Consider the following 25,140-nt stretch of genomic DNA (forward strand, 5'->3'; position numbering starts at 1 on the left):
GCAGCAGGCATTCTGAATGTGGTACGCACCAATTCAGTATAATACTGCACCTGTTTTCTGAGCGCCTGGGAGGAGGGGACTCTCTCCTCTTCCTCTGATTCATCCGACTGCTCAAGATACCTGTCCCAAGATAGGGATCTCTCCTCATTGTCAGAAGTGTCATCTGAAAGAGGAATCTCAGCAGAGGGAGGGGATCTACCCCTTTTCCTGCTTTCTTTCAGGGAAGCTGAACTAAAATTCATGATTCTCCCTTCAAAACCTTCCAATGTAGCCCTAAGGGAGTCCTCAGTGATGTATACCGGGGCTGAAATATCAGGAGAGGCTGCAAATCCTGACAGGGGCACTGACTCATCCTGTGAGGCTGACTCCAGTCTTGCAGGGGGGGGATGGTAACCTACAGGCATTTTTAGAACCCCTAGACCTAGGCGGTGACTTACCAGTGTCCTTGTTATCTCCCCCTGAGACCCTCTTACAAGGAGACATAGTCCTAAGCTACAAAGCAGAGGTACTAGTACAAAGTGCAATCACTGTTGTGCTTAAAGTCTCACAATAAATACATATGCTTAAACTGCACAACCTGATGCTGAGTAGGTTTGTCTTAGGTTTGCCTGGATCCAATTCCTTGGGATGCTTACTGCCCACAGCTCCTGTGTCTCCACTTACAGCCCCCTGGCGCTCTGGGCTGTAAAACTGCGCAGTACAGCGCCGTGCACACCGAACGACGCGGCTCGCAAACACACTCCCGCCTCCTCCATTAGCACGGAAGCGTGCTTGGTGTGCGTGCACGAGGACTGCCGGTATCCAGGGGGGAAGGGAATTGCCATCGGAGCTGTCTGGGACCCCCAGACTACGTATTACCTTCATTGTGGCTGAGATTGCAGTGGAGACATGAGTCATCTGGGAGAACCAGGCTTCACTGAGCGTGTGTATCTGAAAGGCATGTAAGTATGCATCAGGCTGCTCTTACTCCCCCTAGTGGTGGAAACCAAGTAAGACATACAACTACTCAATGAAGAAATCCATAATATAATTTATACAGGATTAACTTCCCTTACCTGTCCTCGCCGCAGGAATTGCTGAAAACAGACAGATTCCAGCCTTCACCCATCACGACGGGCAGAGTTGTGCCAACCTTCAGGTTTTTTTTGGGGTTCCTTCTCAGAAGAACCTCCTACCTGGACCTTGTAAAAGACTCTGCCAGAAACTTTCGTGCCACTATGTAAATAGTACAGTAAGTCTGGTTTTCCCAGAGCCCAGTCTTCCAATAGGAGAGGACTTACAGGCAAAACCTCGTTTCTTCAGATGATGAGGCCCGGGTACCATATCATCTTGGGAGTCAAAATATCGGCCCGAGATATGGATCCGGTTTGTTGTAGCCCTTAGGCCCCCGCAGGGACCTGCACAGAACTTTCTTCATAGCACATGTTTTATGTGACAAACCACCACTGGCAAAGGGAAAAATTAGGTGCCTCCCATATGGGAGGGGTTATATAGGGAAGGAATTCTCCTTAATTGGGGATTAACCAGTGTCCCATCACCAGAGGTGCCTATATAACTCATTATGTAATGATCCTGTGTCCCGTGATGTATGATCAAGAAATAAGCATACGGCACCTGGTATTCCCAGTCGGTCTTCCATCCAGTTACTAATCAGGCCCGACAATGCTTAACCTCCGAGATCAGACAAGATCGGGCACTTTCAAGGGGATGGGGCCATAGGCGATCTCTTTGGGCACTCTCAACCATCTTGACAAACGCCAACATGGTGATCTTGGGAAACAAGCTAAAAAAACCAAGTCAATGCCAACATTGGAGGCTAAGCAGGGTTGGGCAATCAGTTTACTTGCCTGAAATAGGCATCTCAGAACTGCCATCTGGCTGCTTCCCGGGTTTCCAACTCCTTCAACTAATCCCAGGAGACAATACTTCGCCTCCATCCTGGTGGAGGTTCCAAACACCCGATCAATGGTTCCTGTCACCTCCGTCCAGTAGCAGATCAACTTCGGGCATCTCCAAAACATGTGCATCATGTCTCCCCCCATGTTCCCGCACCGGGGGCAACTTGCGTCCGGCCGTTCGGCAAATTGAAAAAGTTTACGAGGAGCATAATAAGTTCTATATAATAAGAACAGATGTGACATCCTCTGAGAGGAGAGCCACAATTGACCACAAGGCAGTATTCCTGTGGCCAATTATAGCTCAAGGGGGTTTAGTACACACCCCACACTATATAAGGCAGCCAGCGCGGCGGCCTTGTATAGTGTGTTGCGGCGGTCAGGGAAAGAGGACGATAGGCAGGGACAGTGTCTTTACTGCTTGGGAACCTAGCACTGTTACAGTGGGTGTTATGTGCCTCCTGCACAGTACACACCTGAAGCTACCCTTTATTACTGGTGTTCAATTTTTGCAATACAGGCATCTGCAGTGCAGAAGTTAGAGTGGGTGTTGTGTGCCTCCTGCACAGTATACACCTGAAGATACCCCTTATTGCTGGTGTTCTGTTTCTGTAATGCAGGAACCTAGCACTGTTACAGTGGGTGTTGTGTGCCTCCCACGCTTGTCCTTATTTTCGGCAGCTGGACGTGTTGAGCCACATCATGGCTTGGTCGGATGTGAAAGACCAAGCCCTCCTAATGCTCCTCATCCTCTCTCACCCAGGCTCAGGGTACTAGCCTGTGTTCTGTATACACTAGGCTTTCTTCTGTATACCCTATCCTCTCTTTATACTCTAGCCTGTCGTTTATGTACACTAGACTCTTTGTTTACCTCATAAATGGCAGTGTATATAGAAGGAAGGCTAGTTTATACAGAGAGGCTAAGGTATACAGAAGGTAGGCTAGAGAATAAAGAAGACAGGCTAGTGTATACAGGACACATGCTAATGTATAGAGAAAACAGGCTTGGTTATAGAGAGAGACTGAGACTATTATATTCAGAAGAAAAGCTAGTGTATAGAGAGAGGCAGGCTGGGGTATACAGAGAGGCTAGTGAATACAGATAGGGTGATGTGTACAGAAATGCTAGTGTAGACAGAGAGGCTATAGTATACAGTTATTCTGGGGTATACAGAGAGGCTAGTTTAAAGAGAGGCTAGTGTATACAGAATACAGACTCGTGTGTGCAGATAGGCTTGAGTATACAGAGATGCTAGAGTAAACAGTGAGGCTGGGGTACACAGAGAGGCTAGTTTAAAGAGAGGCTAGTATATACAAAGATGTTGGTGTATAGAGAGAGTCGAGTGTATACAGATAGGACAGTGCATATAGAGAGACTAGTGTATACAGAAGACAGGCTTGGGTATACATCCAAGCTGACAGTGTATACAGAAGCCTGGGTAGTGTATACAGAGAATCTAGTGGATACAGAAGACAGGCTGGTGTATTCTAGCTAGTTTTTAAAGTCTAGTGTAAACAGAAGACAGGCTGTGGTATACAGAGGGTTTAGTGTATTCAGAGAGTCTGGTGTATAGAGATGCAAGGGTGTACAGAGAAGCTAGTATATATAGAAGACTACAGCATACAGAAGAAAGGCTAGTGAATACAGAATAAAGGCTGGCTTCTACGGAGAGGCTAGTGTATGCAGAACACTGTCTAGGGTATAAAGAGAGGCTAGATTATACAGAGAGGCTAGTGCATACAGTGAAGCTATTTTATATAGAAGCCTGTTTAGTGTATACAGAGAAGCTAGTGTGTACAGAATAAAGGCTAGAAAGGCTATAAAGAGAGACAAGTGTTTACAGAGGACAGTTTGGGGTATAGAGAGATGCTAGTTTACACAGAGAGGGCATACAGAAGACAGAAGACGGGCTAGTGTATTCAGAACATAGGCTAGGTATTCAGAGAGTCTAGTGTATACAGTCGGCGAGTGTGTAAATAAGACTGGCTAGTTTACACAGTGTTTATAGAGATGCAAGGGTGTACAGAGAAGCTAGTATATATAGAAGACTACAGCATACAGAAGAAAGGCTAGTGAATACAGAATAAAGGCTAGATTATACAGAGAGGCTAGTGCATACAGTGAAGCTATTTTATATAGAAGCCTGTTTAGTGTATGCAGAGAAGCTAGTGTGTACAGATGAAAGGCTAGACAGGCTATAGAGAGATGCTAGTTTATACAGACAGACTAATGTATACAGAAGACAGGCTAGGGTATACAGAAGACGGGCTAGTGTATTCAGAAAATAGGCTAGTGTATACCGAAGACAGGCTTTTGTATGCAGAAGACCGGCTAGTGTATACAGAGAAACTAGTGTATAACAGAGTGTATATAGAAGACAGGCCAGGGTGTAAAGAAGACAGAGTAATGTATACAGAAACAGAAAACATGCTCGTGTATATAGAGAGGCTAGTGAATTTAGAGGGTAGGCTAAGTGATAACAATAGAAAATCTTGGATATACAGACACATTTCATCATTTCATCTAGTTCGCATCTCTAATGGAGTTTGTCTCATTGCCATGTTATGCCTTTTCATTCTTATGCTAAATATAGACTACACGATTTTAATCACCCACATCAAGCATGCAATAAAACTATCATACATCAAAATAAACCATGTACTGCCAAAACAATAACGGCCAATAACTTAGAAATAGGGAGTACTATCTCAAAACCAGTTAAATCTATTCACTTCGATGAGGTCTACCGCTAATTGTACGGTAATGCAAAATGTTCACAAAACCATCCATTTGCTACCAGACATGCTGCACATATTATGAGTAATGTAACTATCGCTCGCTAACGATGTAAAAAGTTTTATTGCTTTTCTGACATTAACCGAGTATCTCTGACATTAACTGAGTATCTCTCTGCACTAGGATCATTGCACAGTTAAAACACAGTGACAAAACATTTCTTTTTACCGCAGCAAAATGTGAGAAAAGCAGTGTAAGCCGTCTTTCTGCCATATGCTTCAGAAAATTAATGTACCGCTTTTAAATCCATATCAATTCCACATTCTAATGTAAACTGTCTAAAATTTTAACATTTACTGATAGCAATTACTGATATTACATTATGATTATACCAGTGGAAATGGACCGCGTAATGGAATTGTCAAATTAATCATAATCTCAGAGTTAACTTAGCTGATAAATTTACGATTTACTCAACGATTTAAACTTAGATTGTTTCAGGCTAAGTCAATTTAATCTTAAATAATTTATACTATATTCTACTGTACTCCTAAATAATGTACTGTTTTTCTGTATTTTAGCCGTGCTCATATTTCGTGTTATGTTGCTATTCCGACAATCGGCCTTAATGAGGATATTACTTTGCAACAATCTCTTGATCCCTTTTGTGTATTCACTTTATCTGTATTTATATTTACTGCCTCAATATACTTATTATTATTATATTATAGAGATTACTATCTCTAAATCATTGTAAACGTAACCATAGATATAATGTCTACAGCTAATTTTACGTTAAAGCAAAATTCACACAAAACCATCTTTTTAAAACCTTTTAAAGCCGGCACATTAAGAATAATGCAACCATCTCTCTACCCCTATGGAATAGGATTCTCTTTCTGACTCTATTTAGTATATGACTTCAACTGTCACACTGATAACCATTTGTAACACATAACACTGGCAACACATTTTTTAAAAGCAGCAAAATGCGAGAAAGTGGTTGCAGTAGCAAAGGATAGCAATAAAGTTTGATTACATTAATAACACATAATGCAACTATTTTACATTCACATCAAGCATACATCCTATTGTAAACTGTCTATCACTATTAATTTTCAGGGTTACTGATACATTATGCGGATAACCAGTGGAAACGGAGAAAAGTCAGTGTAAGCCGTCTTCGTGCGTAACAAAATTAATGGAACGATTTACACGTTGGAATTTACAAGCTACGTTAATTTACTCTTAAATAATGTATACCCTTTAGCTGCTTAGCTCACACTTTGCTGTATGTAGCCGCGTTAACTGTATTAATGGTTTCATGTAAGTAACCAATGGGGATTGACATTTCATGTCTATCTCACATCTCTAATGCAATTTGTCTCTTTAAAATTTCATACTTTTCCGGTTATTATACTTTCTCATCCTTAAAGACAAGTTGCTGATATTTTATGATTACAGCAATCATCTCATCTAATTGCTAGTCCGATATTCTAACTTGGTATTACTTTGCAAGGCTCTATTGAACAATGTAAAGGTAAGCTAGATATTTTGTGTATTTCCACTTAAACTCGACCTGTTTATACTGTCTCAATATTATCCTTTCTAATTTTGCTAAATTAGATTATAGGGTTTGCTATGTCTAAATCCACCTTTATTACGTATACTGCTACTTTTAGGATAATACAAAACCATCTTTTGCTTCTTTACACGCTTCACATATTAAGAGTAATGCAATGCTACCGATGTGAACAGTTCAATTGCTCTTCTTACATTTAGCTGGTATCTCTCTGCTATAGGAAACTGAATTTGTATTACAACGATAACTCATCTAATCTAGCACTCAGTGCTACCGGGATAACTTTTTCATTTAGAGTAATGAAATGATTTCTCAGTCATTTTGAAGCTACTGCAAAAAACGCTTCCGATCTCTTTTCAACTGCAATACTTAAGCTCTGCAATATAAAGGAATATTTAGCTGCTTAGCTCAAACTTTGCTGTACGTAGCCGTGTTAACTTTATTAATGGTTACCAATGGGGATTGACATTTCATCTCTAATTCACATTCACATTTCTAATGCAGTTTGTCTTTTTGCCATGTCATCCTCTGCCAGTTATTTTCCTTTCTTATCCTTATGCTATATTTGGGGTATATTTACTACATTATTAAAGACACGTAATGAACCCGATTGATAAAAACCTACACACGTCGTTGCTGTCATTTCCTGTATTTCCACTTAAACTCGACTTGTATATACTGTCTCAATATTAATCTGTGTTATTTTGCTATATTTATTATTAGAATAACCAGATTACGATCTCTATATCCTGGTAAACCAACTCACACAAAACCATCTTATGTCTACCTTACACGCAGCAATAAATATTAAGATATTAACATTTAACCGGTATCTCTCTGCAATAGTAAACGGAATGGGTAGATCACTCATCTAATATCAGTCTTCTCAGTGCTACCGGAACAACTTTTACATTTAGAGTAATGCAACGATTTCTCAGTTTTATGAAGCTACTGCAACTAACGCTTTGGATTTCTTTCCTGTTAAATTACGCTCTGCAATATTAAGCCATGTAAATTGTCCTATTGGTCTACTAACAATGCTATGTATAATAATACAAATCTTTCAAAAGCAATATCGTCTCACTACAATACTTACACTCTGCATAATAAATATGATTAATGCGACTAATGCTAATAATAAAGTCGTCTAAAACTCGGCTATAGGTAGAGAATAAAACTATCTTACATCAAAATAAACCATGTACTGCCAAACCAATAACGGCCAATTACTTAACGTCTATCAGTCAATGACTTAACAAAATAAACTTAGCACTCTTTTGCTCTATTTTTTATATATGTAGTTCTCTACATTAACTGTCACATTGATATCACCACTGACAACACACTACTGACCTTTTAACAGCACCAAATATGAAAAAAGCACTGTAACTCTTTACATGATTTAGATGTAGTTGCATTAGCAAAAAATAAAATCATGTCTTCTGTACACGCTAGCCTTTCTGTATACAGTAATCTTTATGTGTACACCAGTCCCTCTATATAGACTAGCCTCTCTGTCTTCTGTATACACGTGCCCGTAACCTATATACACTAGCCTGCCTTCTTTTTACAATAGTCTCGGTGTCCCAGCCTCTCTGCATACACTAGCCTCACTGAATTCCCCAGACTCTCTTCTGTATACACAAGCCTATCTGTAAACAATAGCTTGTCATCTGTACACACTAGCCTCTCTGTATACACTAGCCATTCTTCTGTATACACCAGGCTCAGGGGAATAACATTAGCCTATCTGTATTACCTTGTTTGACTTTTCTGATTTCTGTTTCTTTTCTAGGGTCTACCTCGCCGTATACCCAAGCCAATCTTATTACCCCAGCCTCATTCCAATTATAATAGCCTCACTGTATACCCCAGGCAGTCTTGTGTTGGGTTTTTTCAGTCTGCTCAGCCATCTTCTTGTAGGGTTCTTCGGGTCAGCCCTTGCTCCCTTTTCCCCACGTATCCTCTCATTCACAAGAAGTTCATTCTCATGTCTGGGTTACCTTGGGCATCAGGCTCATCCTATCCTTCACGGGACATTCATTTGGGTTTGCGTAGCTTGCAGGCTCTTAAGGGGTTCCTTCTCATCTTCAGGTCAAGAGTCGGTGGGTTCTACTCTCACAGCGGTAACTTACAGTTGGCGTTTGGGCATATGTCATTTTATGGATGGGATCTTTACCTTTCCTTTTCCACCTATACTTGTGTCTTTTTGCCCTCTTTTCAAGCATACTGACCATCCAGGCCATGGCACACCTCAGGCCTTGGTTCTTAACCACTACAATACAGGGCACTTTCGCCCCCTTCCTTCCCAGCCCAATTTTCAGCTTTCATCGCTCTAGCGCTTTCAGTGACAATTGCGCGGTCATGCTACACTGTACCCAAATGACATTTTTTTCATTTTGTTCGCACAAATAGAGATTTATTTTGGTGGTATTTATTCACGACTCCGTTTTTTATTTTTTGCGATATAAGCGCAAAAAAGCGGAAATTTGGAAAAAAAACAATATTTTCTTTTTTCTATTTTAAAAGAAATCCAATAAAATCAAATTTTGTCATAAATTTAAGCCAAAATGTATTCTGCTACATGTTTTTGGTAAAAAAAAATCCGTTAAGTGTATAATAATTGGTTTGTGTGATCACGGACATATGTACGCAAATGATCATGTACATATGTGTGCAGGTGATCACGTACATATGTGTGCACATAATCATTGGGACAAGTGATTTTAGTGGGACATATGTGGGGGACATGTTTTTATTATTAGGGACATGTGTTTTTATTTTTTGGGGACATGTATGTTTTGGGGATATGTGTGTTATGGGGACATATGTGGGGACTGTATTTACACTGTGTGGTGTGTTGTGTGTTTACACTAGACTGAAGATCAGTGAGTAAAAAGCTGTAAAAAACAGCTCATACTCACTGATCATCAGCCGGCTGCAGCAATCTACTCTCCTCTCCTCAGCGATGACTTCTGTGTGAGGAGAGGAGGAGCCGATTGCCTAGCAACCGGCTGTTTGTTTACATCACATGACGGCCGTGATTGGACACGGCCGTCATGTGATCAGGAGGGCCAATCACAGAGCCCTGATTGACATTCCTGAACGTCCTATCAGAAGTAGACGGCTCCCACCCGGCCGTATATGTGCATTGGCCGGGTGGGAAGTGGTTAAGTAATATCGCATTTCCCACTTGAAGACTCCGATTACAAGTGGGAAGGCTGGCCGCAGGCCAGCCCGTATTTGTGGGAGGAGTCTGAGGGACTATTAAACCCTCCTCCTCTGTCAGGGCCAGGGTTGGTGTTTTCTAGGGAGAGAGAGACCGGGTTACACAGACTTGCTAGTGTATACAGACGGAATAGTGTATACAGAAGACCAGCTAGTTTATACAGAGAGGCTAATGTGTACAAAAGACAGGCTAGATTATACAGAAGAACGTACTGGATATGCAGAGATGGAGGCGAGGTTATACAGAGGGAGAGGCTGTTTTACACAAAGAGGCTAGTGTGTGCAGACTTGCTAAAGTATACGGACAGACTAGTGTATACAGAGAGGCTATTTTAAACAGAGAGACTAGGGAAAACAGAGAGGCTAGTGTACAGAGACAAGCTGACAGTGAGGCCGGGGTATAATGAGAAGCTAAGTTATACAGTAGACAGGCTAGTTTATATAAAAGACAAAATTGGGTAAACAGAATACAGGCTGGGGTATAATGAGAGGCAAGATTATACATAGAGGCTAGGGTATAAAGATGTATACAGAAAGGCGGGGTATACCGAGAGACTATGTGTATAAAAGACAAGCTAGGGACGGACTAGTGTATACAGAAGACCGGCTAGTTGATACAGAGAGGCTAATGTGTACAAAAGACAGGCTAATGTATACAGATAGGCTAGATTATACAGAAGAACATCCTGGGTATGCAGAGAGCTCAGCTTCAAGGGATGGCCAACGTGAGTAATATGAGTGAGACTCCTCACCCCCCCCCCCCCCCACCTACCAGATCTGACTTTCATCCCCTTGCCCTCTCTGCCCCGGTCATCTGGTGGCAGTTTTATGCACTCCCTGGCCCCCACCCATTCATAATCCTTACCGACCTTTCCTTCCGCTGCTCACAGGAACACACTGGATGACTTGTCTAATTAACCAACTTGTACAAGACACCGCTATCCTCCTGTCTGACACCGGTCCCCATTGGAGGCGTTACCCCTCACTGTTTGGGTGGTCCCTGCCTCCCCCTGGATGCTCCACATATACCCCGACAACATTGTCGGAGCGGCACCACTTGACAGGTGGCATCTCCCATTGGAGGAAGGGATGATGGCCCCAACCCCTTGGCAGCAGGTTCTTTCATGTACAGACCAGGGCGGCTCATCTTCCCTTCTGGAGTCTTGACCTTAGAGGGGGGAGTTGCACTTTGGGGGGTCTGAGTGATACCTAGTGCGCTGTACTGGAAGGGCTTGACATTCCCGCATATGTGTCCCCTCTCCCTGGTTGCGCCCCTCGTCCCCCCCTCTGGCCCCCACCTACTCTTTGCCGACATTGCCTTCTGCAGCTTTCGGGGACACCCTGGATGACTTACTTATTGAGCCTATTGGTGCGAGACACTGCTTCCCTCCAGTTTGACTCTGGACCCCCCTGGAGGATTTACCCCTTACTGTTTTGGCGGTCCCAGCCTCCCTCTGGATGCTCTACACAGCCCCCGATGGTGATGCAGGAGAGACACTAATTGGCGGGCACCAGAACTGCTGCTCGGGTGAAGTCTCCCGTTGGATGGAGGGATGGTGGCCCTAGCCCCTTGCCTGCCGGATTCTCCATGCACCGACCAGGGCTGCTCCTCTTTCATCTTCATGTGGTGACCATGGAGGGGAGGAGTTGAAACTTATGGGGTCCGGGTGGTTGCTGGTGTGAGCACGCTAAAGGACTTGACCTTTCCGCATGTTTGTCCCCTCTCCTTTGCTGCCCCTCCTTCCCTCCCCCCTTCCCTCCCTTACCCCCTTCCCTTCCCTCCCCCCTTCCCTCCCCCATTTCACTCCCCCTTTCCCCCCTTACCCCCCTCTTTTCCCCCCTTCCCTCCCCCTTTTCCCCTGGGGCGTGGATGGAGGAGAGGGGGTAAGGGGAGGACAATCTGCCAAAGAGAGAAATACATTTGTTCGGGGGCTGCATGTACTTTTGGGGTATGGGACGGGGGGTGGTGGATCCCATTCTGTGATGCCTTTTCTGTTGTGACGGGCTCCCTCGTGCATGCCTACATTTAGGGCGAGCTGAGGAGACCCCTCAGTGCTGACAGTTCTATGCTCTACCTCTGTTTTAATTATACTATTGTTTTTTGGTTCTATGATGTTACTGATTGTCTTTTATTTGCATACCGGTATCAGATGTGCCATTTACCACTGCCGGGACTGGGGGGACTGGGATCCGGGGGCTCCCTCTCCGACCTGTCTACCCACCAACCCAAGTAGGACGGCGCTTTAAACCCAGTGTACATCTGGTAAACGCTATAGCATAATTGTGCTGTTTTAGTATACAATTCCTGTACTGTTGAGTGCGGACAACCCTTAATTTCCCTCTCCCCCTGGGGTTGAGGTGCCCGGCCTCTTTTTCCCCTTACCTTTCCTTCCATTTGCCCTTCCTTTTTCCCCCTTAGTTCCCGCCATCCATTACCTACCCAATACCTACCTTGGTTCAACTTTCTTTGCTTTTCTCGGACTTTTCCCCTCCCCGAGGAGAGATGGCAGACTCAGTCAAGGTCACCTCTCTAAACGTTAAGGGACTGAACTCCTCTGAAAAACGGTGGATCCTCCTGTGAGAACTGAAGACTTCCTGTACTGATGTGGCCTTTATACAAGAAACACATTTTAAAAATACTAGCCTCCCCTTTCTACAGTCAAGATCCTTCGCTAAGGTCTACCACTCTACTAACCCCTCCTCTAAGACCAAGGGAATCTCCATTCTGATCTCTAGCAGGCTCCCCTCGGTTCTCCAGGATTCTCTGGTGGACCCTGGGGGCCGATATCTTTTTCTTAGGGGCCACATTGGAGAGCTCCTTTTTACATTTGCCACTGTGTACGCTCCCAATGATCACCAAGACACATTCCTCAGAACTACCCTGCACAGATGATGTGACTTTCGGGAGGGCCAGTTGATATTAGGTGGGGACTTTAATGTCCCCTTTCGCCATCGGTTGACACTTCTGCCTCTTGCTCCTCGCTCCTCATTTACTCTAGAAAGCGGATTACTAAGTGCTTACTGAATGACCAATTAGTTGATATCTGGTGTCTGCAACACTCCGGGGAAAGGGACTACTCTTTTTGCTCTTCCCCTCACAAATCATACTTGAGGATAGACTTCTTCTTGATTCCACATGACCAACTGCACTTGGTGAGCTCTTCCTCCATCGGCCATATTACTTGGTCTGACCACGCTCCTGTAGCCCTTACCTACACCCTCTCTAGGAACCCCTCACCTAGGACTCTATTCTGGCACCTTAATGAGAGCCTCCTCCAGATACCGGAAGTTTTAGCAGATGTGACCAGGGAATTGGACCTTTATTTCCAAGAAAACTAAACGCAGGACTGCGACCCGGGGATAATTTGGGAGGCTCACAAGTCAGTACTCCGCAGGGTACTTATCAGGCACGGGGCACGCATCAAACGAACACGGAAGGAACAAATTGCTAATCTGTTTTGTGAACTTGCCTCTGTGGAAGCGAAACATAAACATGCCCCCTCACGGACCTTAGAGATTGAATTGGGGACACTCCGTACCCAGATTACTGACCTACTCCATTATAAAGCGAAAGCAGTACTCCAGTTTTGTCGTAAACTGATGTAGGAATCAGGGGACAAATGCGGAAAAATCTTTGCCAGGTCAGTAAAGGAGTTGAAATTTGCCTCTTACATACAACAGTTGATAGATGAGAATGGCCAGAGGGGCTCTACCCCAACCCAAATAGCCAAAGTCTTTGAAAAATGCTACTCTGATCTCTACAACCTGCCCGATTCAGGGTCCGGACAGGACAATATAGACAGATATGTAACCGGTTCTGGTCTACCAACCCGATCACACTGGAAGAAGTCCAGATGGCCGTGGGACCTCCGAAGGTGGGTAAGGCTCCGGGCCCTGACGGATATACCGCACAATACTATAAGACCTTCCTCCCTATTCTCGGCCCGCGCTTGGTGAATTTATTGAATACTCTGAGCTTGAATGGGGATTTTCCTGAGCATACCCTTAGAGCCCACATCTCGTTGATACCTAAGGAGGGCAAAGACCCGGGCCTTTGTGGGAGCTACAGACCAATTTCCCTCCTAAATTCGGTCCTAAAACGATTCTCTAAAATCCTTGCCACGTGATTGGCACAGCACTTGCAGTCCCTTATACATATTGACCAGTTAGGTTTTATTCCCACCAGGGAAGATAGGGACAACACCATTAAGGTGCTTACCCTGGTCCATAAAGCAAAGTCATCTGGGACCCCTTGTCTTTTCGTGAGTACTGATGCTGAGAAGGCTTTTGATCGGGTCAAATGGACATTCATGTTCTCGGTCCTTCGCCATATAGGTCTGAGTGAACGGATGTTGGCATGGATAAGTAAGTTATACTCACGCCCTTCAGCTCAACTCAAAGCGAATGGGGTGCTCTCATCTCCCCTTGACATCGGGAATGGGACCAGACAGGGTTGCCCCCTGTCGCCCCAGTTATTCGCACTGTCATTGGAACCCTTTCTCTCCACAATTCGACAAAACTCAGACATAACGCGACTCCAAATCGGTACTATTGACATCTGCCTACGTAGATGACATGCTGTTCTCGTTGACGAATCCCAGAGTTTCCTTGCCAAATCTCCTTCGGGAATTCCAGATATACGGGATACTTCTTGAAATCAGAGGCCATGGGGGTCGAAGTCCGCCCGCAAACGTTACTAGACTTGTAGTCCAATTTTCGATTTAAATGGACCCATACAGCCCTTAAGTACTTAGGTACTTACATTCCACAGGACAACGCGCGTACGTTTATGTTGAACTTCCCCCCACCCCTTGTCACTAAGATCCGCAGTTTGCTTCACAGGTGGCATTCTGGCCTCCATTCCTGGTTCAGGAGATGCAATCTCATTAAAATGAACATACTCCCTAAATTTACCTATCTTTTCCAAGCTCTCCCGATCCAGATTCCAGTCCCGTTTTTTAAGCAAGCTCAATCCCTGCTCACTCAATTTATCTGGGCCCACAAAAATCCCAGACTTAAGTGGTCACAGCTGACATTGTCTAAACAACAGGGAGGGTTGGTTCTCCCTGACTTGCGATGCTACTACCTGGCCTCCCATCTGGGGCGTGTATTGGACTGGAATGGAAACAAACTTTCTAAGCTCTGGGTGCTACTAGGACAATCTCACTCCCAAATTCCGCTAAGAAGCACCATGTGGTGCTATAAGGATTTACCCACAGAATTGACGTCACATCCCACTATAGGGGCTTCATTGAAAGTCAGTCACCTGATCGCTACCCAAAACACACTCACGTCTTTGACTTCCCCCCTATTCCCTATACGTGGCCATCCGAACTTGGAACCGGGGACCCACTTAGAAATTCCAACCTAGACCATGCGTCTAAATTCGTCATTGATGGAAAATGACCTTCTTTCTCAACCCTAACAGATCCGACAGGGCTTTTCCAAATGCCTTTTTGGAGAGCGGCGCAACAACATCATTTTTTCCATTCCATCCCCAATACTCAAACTTTCGCACGCCCTCAGACGGAGTTTGAGGCTCTATGCAGGAGCAAAGGCCCTTTGGTCCACATTCTCTCTCAAACAGATCACCCACACTTCACCTGCCTGTCAACCTGGGAAAAGGACCTTAATTGCTCGTTTTCCCCAGCACAGAGACAACGCATTATCACTTTGGCTCTCAAAACCTCGCTGTGCACGAAGATACAGGAGACAAATTTTAAACTTCTCACCAGGTGGTATTTGACACCATCAAAGCTGCATAAATAATTCCCCTCTTCCTCGAACATATGCTGGAGGTGTGGAGAAGAAGAGGGCACGTTGATCCACATTTTTTGGTCCTGCCCCAGCTTGGTGGACTTCTGGACAGAGATCCGATGCATAACACAAAAATTCACAGACTTCTCCATCCCGGAAGAGGCTGCATTCTTTCTCTTGCACCATTCACAGATTCCCATTAAGAAGTACAAAAAAATAAATTTTACGGCATGTGATAAATGCTGCGAAATCCTGCATCCCTCTCTATTGGAAAAAATGTTCCCCCCCTTTCATTACTCACTGGCTTAGGAAAATAGAGGACATTAAAAAAAATGGAGGACTTGATCCTCACATCACAAGGTAAACAAGAATTTTTTAAACAAACCTGGGACATCTGGAATACCTTTATATTCTCGCTGGAAGGATGTCGCCTGCTATCACCTTAATGCTCTGAGCTTTCCTTGACTGGCCCCTTGGACAGTGGCTGCCATTGTGTCTCGTCCCCTCTTCTCCTCCTGATCTTTCACCCCTTCTCTTTTCTGCCTTCCTCCCCTATCTCTCACCCCCTCCACCCACTCTCTCTTTTGGAAAAAGTGGAAAATTGGGAATGACGGCCCCACCCCCCCTCTGGATGGATTATGCCGGAGGGACCTGGGGTTTGTGTGACCCTGGATCTTGGTACAGTACTTTATCCGTGCCTTGAATCATTATGATTGATGGAAGGCAGACTCACAGTTGCGAATATACCTGTATCAAGTATTGTTCAGCTGCTTTTTGCTCTGTATTTCTCTGTTGCATTATGTACTCGGGGGACCGTCTTCCCCTGTTTGGAGAAAAAATTATATTTGAAAAAAAAAAAGAAGCCTACGACACTTGGTATTCCCAGGCGGTCTCCCATCCAGGCATTAACCAGGCCCGACCCTGCTTAGCCTCCAAGATCAGACGAGATGGAACAGATTCAGGGGGATGTGGCCGTAGCCAATAACTTCAGGCACTCTCAACTCTCTTGACAAACGCCAAGATGGTCACCTTGGGAAAAAAACAAAAAAAAAACAAGTCAACACCAACAACATAAAAAGAAGTCTACAGCACCTAGTATTCCCAGGTGGTCTCTCATCCAGGTATTAACAAGGCCCGACCCTGTTTAGTCTCTGAGATCAGACGAGATCTGGTGCTTTCAGGGTTATGTGGCCATAGGCAAGCTCTTCAGGCACTCTCAACCCTCTTGACAAACACCAAGATGGTCACCTTGGTAAACAAACAAAACAAAAACAAGTCAACGCCAACAACATAAAAAGAAGCCTACAGCACCTAGTATTCCCAGGTTGTCTCCAATCCAGGTACTAGCAAGGCCCAACCCTGTTTAGCCTCTGAGATCAGAGGAGATCGGGCGCTTTCAGGGTTATGTGCCCATATGCAATCTCTTTGGGCACTCTCAACCCTCTTGACAAATGCCAAGATAGTCACCTTGAGATACAAGCGAAAAAAGACAGGTCAATGTCAACAACATAAAAAGAAGAATACGGCACCTAGTATTCCAACGCCATCTCCCATCCAGGTACTAACTAGGCCCAACCCTTCTTAGCCTCAGAGATAAGAAGAGCTAGGGCTTTTTCAGGGTGATGCTGCTGTAAGCGATCTCTTTGGGCACCTCTCAACCCTCTTGACAAATGCCAAGATGGTCACCTTGGGAAACAAGCGGAAAAAAACAAACGAATCAACGCCAACAACATAAAAAGAAGCCTACAATAACTGGTATTCCCAGGTGGTCTCCCATCCAGGTACTAACCAGGCCTGACTATTCTTAGCCTCCAAGATCAGACAAGATTGGGTGCTTTCAGAGTGATGTGGCCATAGGCAATCTCTTCAGGCACCCTCAACCCTCTTGACAAACACCAAGATGGTGACCTTGGGAAACAAGCTAAAAAAAACAGGTCAACGCCAACAACATAAAAAGAAGCCTACGACACCTGGTATTCCCAGGCGGTCTCCCATCCGCGTACTAACAAGGCCTGACTCTTCTTAGCCTCCAACATCAAATGAGATCGGGTGCTTTCAGGGTGATGTGCCCGTAGGCAATCCCTTCAGGCACTTTCAACCCTCTTGACAAACGCCAAGATGGTCACCTTGGGAATCAAGCAACAACTTAAAAAAAAAGCCTATGGCATTGAGAAATCCCAGGCGGTCTCCCATCCAGGTACTAACCAGGTCCCAACCCTGCTTAGCCTCTGAGATCAAATGAGATTGGGCTCCTTCAGGGTGATGCAGCCATAGTAGATTTTTTTCAGGCACGCTCAACCCTCTTGACAAACGCCAAGATGGTCACCTTCGGAAGCAAACAAAAAATCAAGTCAACGCCAACAACATAAAAAGAAGCCTACAGCACCTAGTATTCCCAGGCGGTCTCCCATCCAGGTATTAACAAGGCACGACCCTTTCTAGCCTCTGAGATCAGAGGAGATTGGGTGCTTTCAGGGTGATGTGCCCATAGGCAATCTCTTTGGGCACTCTCATCCCTCTTGAAAAATGCCAAGATAGTCACCCTGGGAAACAAGCAAAAAAAAACAGGTCAACGCCAACAACATGAAAAGAAGAATACGGCACCTGGTATTCCAAGGCCGTCTCCCATTCAAGTACTAACTAGGCCCAACCCTTCTTAGCCTCCGAGATCAGAAGAGATAAGGTGCTTTCAGGGTGATGCTGCTGTAAGCGATCTCTTTAAGCACTCTCTACCCTCTTGACAAATGCCAAGATGATCACTTTGGGAAACAAGCGAAAAAAAACAGGTCAACACCAACAACATAAAAAGAAGCCTGCGGCATCTGGAAAACCCAGGCGGTCTCCCATCCAGGTACAAACCAGGCCCAACCCTGCTTAGCCTCTGAGACCAGACGAGATTGGGTGCTTTAAGGGTGTTGTGGCCGTAGGCAATTTCTTTGTGCACTCTCAACCCTCTTGACAAATGGCAAGATGGTCACCTTGGGAAAAAAGGGAAAAAACACAGGTCAACGCCGACAACATAATGAGAAGCCTACGGCACCTGGTATTCCCAGGCTGTCTCCCGTCCAGGTACTAACCAGGCCCATCGCTGCTTAGCCTCCAAGATCAGATGAGATTGGGCTCTCTCAGGGTGATTTGGCCGTAGGCACTCTCTTTGGGCACTCTGAAGCCTCTTGACAAAGGCCAAGATGCTCACCTTGGGAAAAAAGCTAAAAAAAACAGGTCAAAGCCAACAACATAAAAAGAAGTCTACGGCATCCGGTATTCCCAGGCGATCTCCCAATCAAGACACTAACCAGGCCAGATCCTTCTATGGCACCTGGTCTTCCCAGGCAGTCTCCCATCCAGGTACTAACCAGGCCTGACACTGCTTAGCCTCTGAAATCAGACGAGATCGGGTGCTTTCAGGGTGATGTGGCCGTAAGCATTCTCTTCAAGACACGCCCAACCCTCTTGACAAACACCAAGATGGTCGCCTTCAGAAACAAGCGAAAAAAACAGGTCAAAGCCAACAACATAAAAAGAAGCCTATGGCTAACCAGGCCTGACACTGTTTAGCCTCCGAGATCAGACGAGATTGGACGCTTTCAGGGTGATGGGGCCGTAGGTGATCTCTTCGGGCACTCTCAACCCTATTGACAAATGCCAAGATGGTCACCTTGGGAAACAAGTGAAAAAAAAAAAACAGGTCAAGGTCAATAACATAAAAAGAAGCCTACGGCACCTGTTATTCCCAGACGTTCTCCTATCCTGGTATTAACCAGGCCCAACACGGCTTAGCCTCCGAGATCAGACAAGATCGGGTGTTTTCAGGGTGATGGGGCCGTAGGTGATCTCTTTAGGCACTCTCGACCCTCTTTTTAAAAGCCAAGATGGTCACCTTGGGAAACAAGCGAAAATAAACAGGTCAACACCAACAACATAAAAAGAAGCCTACGGCACCTGGTATTCACAGATGGTCTCCCATACAGGTATTAACCAGGCCGTACACTGCTAGGCCTCTGAGATCAGATGAGATTGTGCGCTTTCAGGGTGATGTGGCCATAGGTGTTCTATTCAGACACTCTCAACCCTCTTGACAAATGCCAAGATGGTCATCTTGGGAAAAAAGTGAAAAAAAAACAGGTCAACGCCAACAACATAGACCCTGGCGGTCTCCCATCTGACCCTGACCCTGACCCTGCTTAGCCTCTGAGATCGGGCGCTTTCAGGGTGATGTGGCCTTAGGCGAACGCTTCGGGACATACTCAAAACTCTTGAGAGATGCTAAAATGGTCACCTTGGGAAACAAGCGAAAAAAAAAACAGGTCAAAGCCAACAATATAAAAAGATTCCTACGGCACCTGTAATTAGGTACTATCCAGACCGGACCCTGCTTAGCCTCCGAGATCAGATGAGATCGGGCGCTTTCAGGGTGATGTGGCCGTAGGAGATTTCTTCTGGCTCTCTCAGCCCTCTTGACAAATGCCAAGATGGTCACCTTGGGAAACAAGCGGAAAAAAAAAACATGTCAACGCCAACAGCATAAAAAGAAGCCTACGGCACCTGGTATTCCCAGTCTGTCTCCCATCCAGTTACTAATCAGGCCCGACAATGCTTAACCTCCGAGATCAGACAAGATCGGGCACTTTCAGGGTGATTTGGCCGTAGGCACTTTCTTTGGGCACTCTCACCCTCTTGACAAACGCCAAGATGGTCATCTTGGGAAACAAGTGAAAAAAAACAGGTCAACGCCAACAACATAAAAAATAGAATTTTTATATACAGCTTACCTGTAAAATCCTTTTCTTGAGAGTACATCACGGGACACAGGAGCTTCATTACATAGTGGGTTATATAGGCACCTCTGGTGATTGGACACTGGTTAACCCCCAATTAAGGAGAATTCCTCCCCTATATAACCCCTCCCATATGGGAGGCACCTCAGTTTTGTAGCAAAGCAATAGGAAACCACGTAAAACCCAAGAGGGGTGGGAGCCCTGTGTCCCGTGATGTACTCTCAAGAAAAGGATTTTACAGGTAAGCTGTGTATAAAAATCCTATTTTCTTGATCATACATCAGGGGACACAGGAGCTTCATTACATAGTGGGATGTCCCAAAGCAATGCTCAGATTGAGGGGAGGGAGACACAGATCATAATATATAGACCGCCAAGGACCGGAGGACCTAAACTGCAGCCTGCAGTACACTGCGCCCAAAGGCGATATCCTCTTGCCCTCTGACATCCACCTGATAGAATCTGGTGAATATGTGGACTGATGACCAAGTTGCAGCCTTACAGATCTGAGCCAGGGAGGCCTGGTGATGCACTGCCCAAGAAGCACTTACAGCCCTAGTTGAGTGCGCTTTCACTTGAAAAGGAGGGATCTTCCCTTTAACACTATAGGCCTGAGAAATAATCTGTCTAATCCACCATGAGAGAGTGGATTTTGATGCCACCTGACCCTTCCTAGGGCCTTCCGGCAAAATAAATAAGCAATCAGTTTTCCTTATCTGTGCAGTTGCCTGAAGATAGATACTGATTGCCCTTACCACATCCAAAGTGTGCAAAGATTCTTCTTCTGCAGACTGTGGGTCCAGAAAAAAGGATGGTAGGCTTACATCTTGATTCAAATGGAATCCTGAAACCACCTTAGGCAGAAAGGACCTGTTGGGACGCATTACCACCAGGTCCTTATGAATAATTAGATACGGTTCTTTACTGGAGAGAGCTGCTAGTTCTGACACTCTTCTAGCCGTGGATATGGCTACCAAGAAAACCAATTTTTTTGTCAAAAGAACTAACGAAGCCTGATGCAAAGGTTCAAAAGGTTGCCCCTGCAAAGCTGAGAGAACCAAATTCAGATCCCATGGGCATACCGGAGGTTTGACTGGCGGCCTTATCCGCATAGCCCCCTGGATGAAAGCCCGCACCAGGGAATGTGATGCAAGTGGTTTCTGAAAAAACACTGACAAGGCCGAAATATGCACCTTGATAGTGCTTATGGCCAAATTCATTTCTAGGCCTGACTGGAGGAAGGCCAAGATCCTGCTAATGACATACTTTCTAGGATGACATTCCCTGAGTTCACAACAGGAAACATATGCCCTCCAGATTTTGTAGTAAATAAGCCTGGAGGCCGGCTTTCTGGCATTGACCAGAGTAGAAAGGACTGGCCCCGAAAGCCCACGGTCTCTCAGAATGTGGGTCTCAGAAGCCAAACCGTCAAATTCAGACTGTGTAAAGCAGCATGGTAAATTGGACCCTGTGAGAGCAGATCTGGCCGGAGAGGGAGGATCCACGGCCTGCCTACTGCCAACTTCATGATCTCTGCGTACCACGGTCGCCTGGGCCAAGCCGGGGCTACCAAAAGAAGCGACTTTGTTTCCCTCTAGACTCTTCCCAGGAACCGCGACAGAAGCGAGCACGGGGGGAAGGCATAAATAAATTGTACTGATCCCAGGGAACTGTCAGAGCATCCGACCCCTGAGCGAGTGTATCTCTTGTCCTTGACACGAATTTGTCCAGTTTTCTGTTGAACCTGGATGCAAACAGATCTACGTCTGGAGTACCCCACCTGCGACATATGTTCCAAAACACGTCAGGGTGCAGAGCCCATTCTCCTAGGCACAACTGCTGGCGGCGCAGAAAATCTGTCTGCCAATTTTCCACTCCTGGAATGAAGACTGCAGAAAGGCATGGAACATGCCTTTCTACCCAGACAAGTATACGATTCACCTCTTTTTGCGCAACCAGACTTCTGGTACCGCCCTGGTGATTGATATAGGCCACTGCTGTGGCATTGTCGGACTGAACCCGAACAGGTCTGAAAGACCAGTTTATGAGAGCCATATAAACTGCCCGGATCTCCAAGACATTTATGGGCAATAGCTTCTCGATCGCAGACCATTTCCACTGCGAGCACGTCTCCTCCAACACTGCTCCCCAGCCTGTCAGGCTGCCATTTGTCATAATAATCTTCCATGGAAGAGGAAGAAAAGTTTTGCCTTTCAGCAAATTCTCGGTTTGTAACGAGACTCTTAGACTTGTTAGACGAGACTCTTGCGTGTCCCTGGGGATAGACGCATAGGAAGATCCAAGGACTGGGGCTTCCTGTTCCAAGCCGCAAGGATGAATCTTTGCAGAGGCCTTGAGTGGAACTGGGCGAATGGAACGGCCTCGAAGGAGGCGACCATTTTCCCAAAGAGTCTCATGCACAACCGAATGGGGGAAGATCTTCTGCCCAGAATTAGACGCACCAGATCCCCAATGGCCAAGGCTTTTGGCCTTGGTAGAAACACCTTGCCCTGAGCAGTGTCGATAACCATACCCAGGTATTCCAACCTGGTAGCAGGCTGTAGGGACGACTTTTCTAGGTTTATAATCCAACCTGGGCGTACCAGCTGTTCTAGCGTTCTGGTAACACTGTGGTTCAGGAGTGCTACTGTTTTCTCTATGAGAAGCAAATCGTCTAGATAAGCCATGACGGCTATACCCTGAGCTCTTAGGTTTGCCAAGAGAGGGTCCAGAATCTTTGTGAAGACTCGAGGGGCCGTAGCTAGCCCGAACGGCAAGGCCACAAATTGAAAATGGCGCCGCTCTACCGCAAACCTTAGATTCTTTTGGTGTGCGGGAAAAATTGGCACATGGAGATATCCATCCTTGATGTCTATTGATGCCATAAACTCTCCCCCTTGCAGGGAGGAGACCACAGTGCGAATTGACTGTATTCAGAAGGACCGGATGCGTAAAAACCGGTTCAGATCCTTCAGATCCAGGATAGGTCTGACACTTCCATTTGGCTTTGGAACGGTGAAGAGATTCGAGTAAAACCCTGAACCCTGTTCTTTTGGGTCCACTTCTACTATCACCCCCTGGGATAGTAAGTGATCTAAGGCCAGAAATAGCGGTTTTTGCTTTACTGGGTCCCTGGGGATCCTTGACCTTAGAAAGCGAGAAGGTGGAATCTCCTGAAACTCCAGCTTGTAGCCCAGAGATACCGAAGAGACCACCCACTCATCCCGGATCTCTTCCCGCCAGGCTTCTGCAAACTGCAAGAGCCTTCCCCCCACTTGGCCGAGCGGGGCGCTCCTTCACAAGGAAGCTTTCGGGCTCTGCTTGGCAGGCTTTCTCCCTCAGGATTTCTTCTGCCCCTGGGCCCGGCCTTGAGCCTTTCCTGTAGAGGGGGGTTGAGAAGGCCGTCACCACTGCTTAGAGCTTGATGCTCCGGGAGAGAGAGAACGCCTAAATGATGGACGTTTGCTCCTTTTGACTGGAAGGAGAGTAGATTTACCCCCTGAAATTTTTTGGACGAATTTGTCTAATTCTTCTACAAACAAATGTTCCCCTTTAAACGGGAACCCAATCAAATGCTTCTTGCATGATAGCTCAGCTTGCCCAATTCTTTAGCCATAGGGCCCTTCGCATGTGTACCAACAGGAGAGACAAACGAGATGCTTGTTGGACAGAATTCGAAATCGCATCAATCAGGAAACACAGAATTTGAGGTATTTCTGCATAATTCTCCACTTCCTCACTGGGAAGGAGGCCAAGCATCTGCTTAACCTGTTCCTTGAGGAACTGACACAACCCCACAGCTGCGACTGTAAGTTGCACTACAGTGCCAGTCATGGAAAAGGAGGCTTTTTTTTTTTTGTAAAATCTTTATTTTGAGATATTTTGACATTGAAACACACTTAAGTATACATTAGACAGGTGTGTCAGGACCAAACAAAGAACAAATAAACTGTAGGAAATAATGACACCCATAAAAACTGACCCAGTGGCCAAGAGTTGGCGGCTCAAACCAGACACATGAATTAGGCAAACGGGTGGAGATGAACGTCTGGAGTGTCTTCTAGCTCATACACATCAAGTCCGGCCTCCGTGGGCTAGGGCCCCGCTCCAAGGTGCCTCTGAGCGGAAAGGAGAGTACGGGCCGGAGCCCAGTCCCCCACCTCCCGTCATACAAAAGGCCGGGGAGGCATGGGACCACCCCCAGGGGCCGCCCAGGAGAGGGGGGCACAATCACCTCCAGCAACCTCTCCCGAGCGTCCCCTGGGGGTAGGACAGGCCCACAGCAACCCCCCCGCCCAGGAGGGACGTCCCAGCATGGACCCCTCCGGACAGAAGGATTCCCCCGTCAGCCAAACAAAGTGGCCGCAGGGCCAGCCAGCCCACAGGAAGCCTAACGCACCACCACAGCTCAATACCACGTAGGTCAATAAAAGGCAACATCTTATAGTGTGGAATACAGAGAAAGAAGGTAAAAAAGAACAGTAGGAAGGGTGAGAGAGAGGCAAGAAGGGGTAGAGAGGGGATTGGGGGATAGGGTAAGGGAGGAGGGTGGAGCTTACTTGACATCCCTGCGAAGTGCAGTGGTCCAGCACCAGGCGAGTCTCAGCAGCAAAGTCGTCTCTCCGTCCATGGGGCAAGAAGGTGAAAAACAGCCACTAGGTGGGAACATCATTGTGTGTGCGGGATCTCAAAGAGGGTTCCGCTAGCTCCAGTAGAGCCAAGTCCAGACTGGAGGTAGCGTATATAGTTTCGGACATGTAGACTGTCCATGATTGCCATATGCTGTCACACTTAGCCCGTGTACCCCTACAGGTTGCCACCCAATATTCCGCTTCTCTGATGTCATTCACTTTTTTGACCCAGTCCTCCACTGTGGGAGTCCTAGTTTGTTTCCAGTAAATCGGTATAAGACGTCTGGCCGCGTTCAACAGATGCGGCAGAGGGCTTTTTTTGTATCTACCAATCGGGATCGGAGGAATGTGCAAAAGATAGTTGGCCGGAGACAGTGGCACATCAAGATGCAAAACTGCCTCTATGCGGGATCGGATGTCCTCCCAGAATGGCTTGATTCGTGGGCAATCCCACCAAATATGAAGGAGGGTGCCCAATTGGCCACATTCCCTCCAGCACCGGTCCGATACCGAAGGGTAGATACGTGCTAAG

At 46.0% G+C, this 25,140-nt stretch overlaps 9 pseudogenes; all 9 read right to left on the minus strand.

Moving 5' to 3' along the window:
- Nucleotides 1-1,602: 1,602 nt before the first annotated feature.
- LOC143999201 (5S ribosomal RNA) lies at nt 1,603-1,721 on the minus strand (annotated as a pseudogene).
- Nucleotides 1,722-16,279: 14,558 nt separating this feature from the next.
- On the minus strand, nt 16,280-16,398 carry LOC143999325 (5S ribosomal RNA; annotated as a pseudogene).
- A 100-nt stretch (nt 16,399-16,498) lies between these two features.
- On the minus strand, nt 16,499-16,617 carry LOC143998973 (5S ribosomal RNA; annotated as a pseudogene).
- A 322-nt stretch (nt 16,618-16,939) lies between these two features.
- On the minus strand, nt 16,940-17,058 carry LOC143998845 (5S ribosomal RNA; annotated as a pseudogene).
- A 99-nt stretch (nt 17,059-17,157) lies between these two features.
- LOC143999516 (5S ribosomal RNA) lies at nt 17,158-17,276 on the minus strand (annotated as a pseudogene).
- Nucleotides 17,277-18,227: 951 nt separating this feature from the next.
- Nucleotides 18,228-18,346, minus strand: LOC144000010 (5S ribosomal RNA; annotated as a pseudogene).
- Nucleotides 18,347-18,506: 160 nt separating this feature from the next.
- On the minus strand, nt 18,507-18,625 carry LOC143999027 (5S ribosomal RNA; annotated as a pseudogene).
- Nucleotides 18,626-18,911: 286 nt separating this feature from the next.
- On the minus strand, nt 18,912-19,030 carry LOC143999275 (5S ribosomal RNA; annotated as a pseudogene).
- Nucleotides 19,031-19,732: 702 nt separating this feature from the next.
- LOC143998591 (5S ribosomal RNA) lies at nt 19,733-19,851 on the minus strand (annotated as a pseudogene).
- Nucleotides 19,852-25,140: the final 5,289 nt, after the last annotated feature.

Source organism: Lithobates pipiens, unplaced genomic scaffold (assembly GCF_037356315.1).
Source record: "Lithobates pipiens isolate NorthernLeopardFrog02 unplaced genomic scaffold, aLitPip1_a1.2 Scaffold_19, whole genome shotgun sequence".
Lineage (NCBI taxonomy): Eukaryota > Metazoa > Chordata > Amphibia > Anura > Ranidae > Lithobates > Lithobates pipiens.